Source organism: Poecilia formosa, unplaced genomic scaffold (assembly GCF_000485575.1).
Source record: "Poecilia formosa unplaced genomic scaffold, Poecilia_formosa-5.1.2 Scaffold373, whole genome shotgun sequence".
NCBI classification, from domain to species: domain Eukaryota; kingdom Metazoa; phylum Chordata; class Actinopteri; order Cyprinodontiformes; family Poeciliidae; genus Poecilia; species Poecilia formosa.
In genome coordinates this window covers 481-2508 of record NW_006800312.1, presented here as the reverse complement: position 1 = coordinate 2508, position 2028 = coordinate 481, and positions in this window count along the sequence as shown.

Genomic DNA, 2028 nt, shown 5'->3' with positions numbered 1-2028 from the left:
TTGATACACGGACAGATGAGATTCCCCGAGTTAATCCAGTGCGGCCGTCTACCACCATTAGTTTGCTGTGTCTTATAATATAAAACGTGTTTATTATTATGTGACAGGTAGCCAATCAGAAAGCGCGGTGACGTAAGAACAGCGGGGATGTGTAGAAATGTTTATTATTATATGTAAAGGTCATTATTATATATGTTTATTAAGTTAAAAATGTTAACTATGAAAAAACATAGTCACCTCCAAATCATAGTGCAGCAAATAGAGCGGCTGCTCCCGTCGTCTTTTATCCACCGCCTTTTCTTTTTGTTACGTCTTTTATCTCTTAAAATGACTCCACAAACTGTCACTATTGTTTCTACATCGTCATCCGTGTTTGGTTATTCTAAATTCCCGTATGCTACCGTATGTTGGGGGTTTTGTGGATCATCCTCTGGAATCGGGATGTTTGTTACTGGAATCGGTTCGTGTTGCTTCTGCCTTGGACACACGAACCGATCGAACCTGTTGGACTTTTATCAGCTCTGTGATCACAGAGGTTTGGAGAATCAGCCGACAATTCTTAAATCTTGCCGTCTAAACCAGACTTAAGACTCACAAGCTCTACCCATCTCCTCTCGACCACTGCCCAAACGCTCTCTGACTCTGGTCGCTATGGTAATGTTCATATATCCCTTCAAAATAAGATACAGATGCGCCACAAAAACGAACATTTTACTTTCGTGAAAATTTTAACTCACGATAAAGCCTAACGGGAGCCCTGAGCTTGTTTCTCTGCAATGAGACGGTCCCATCTGGGAGTGATGGAGACAATGACACCCTAAGTGTTGCTTATTTCCACAGCCTGCTTGGTCTCTACGTGGCGAAGCAGTCTGAAGCTTCATTGCCTCATTAGCAGCCGGTCGCTGCATGTTACGCAGAGCGGCTTAATGTGGGACTCACCTACCGGTCCGGGATAAATCCATCCTCCTGTCTCTTCTCTTCTTTGCAAAGAAACTTTCCAAAGACACCTGATCTGTTTCTTACTCATTTTGCTGCTTGTGGGCTCAGTGTTGGCGCGCAAGTAACTGAGAGAATCCGGTTAAAGGATTTTCAAAATAAAAGATCCTCCGGACTCAAACAATACATAAAACGGAAATATTTAGTTATTTCTTGCGCGGCCCGGTACCAATTGGTTTGGGGACCACTGTTTTAAAGTATCTCTGTTTAGTGAATACTTTTATCCAAAGTGAGCTACACATGAGAGTATTAATGGGGTTATTATTAAAGCTTGGATATTCAGAAGTTTCTAAAAGATTGACGCTGATCTTTTAGCTCAGTAAATCATGAAAACATTGCCTTGAGTGCTGGCTGACCAGTCAACCTGCAGATTTACGCTTTTGTGTGAGTATTCAAGTGGGCGGGAGTCGTTCCTTTGAGTCCAGTGTTGGTATTTTTATCTTTTTATTAAATAAATATGCCGCTCTTATGTTATTTAAAGGAAAAGATCTGAAAGTGACCCAAATTTTAGTAAACGTGACAGAAAAAAGGTCTCTGGAAAACCAGGTTTCGTATTTCCAGTTGGGCTTTTAGCTTGTTTTCACCTCCGACCTTCGCTTGGTGTGTTTAAGATTTGACATTTGCTCAATACTAAAACAAATTCAAGTGCTGGTTCTTCTGTTTCAGGCAAACGGGGCTAAATATAAGTTGTAGAGTTGCTGCACAAGTTTCTCTAAATGTACAGCAAAGCTAAAGAAAAGATAAATCCTGGAAATTAAAGTGGAGAAAACAAACTAATGAAGATGTTATGAAAGCAGCTTCTTTTTCTCATCTCTTTCCCGTTTCACTTGCAAACACACAGGGGTTGGAGGGAAGTAGATTAGTAAATTATTCATGAAATTAAATACCATGTAAGTGGTTGTTTATAGGTGTGAAATGAAGAAAAGATAACCCTGTCCCCTCGAGACACGGAACGTCATCCAACACCAGAGAGAGAGAAAAGCAGTGCCTGGTCAAGGTGCATCTAAACCTCTCATTCCTCTTAATGATGAA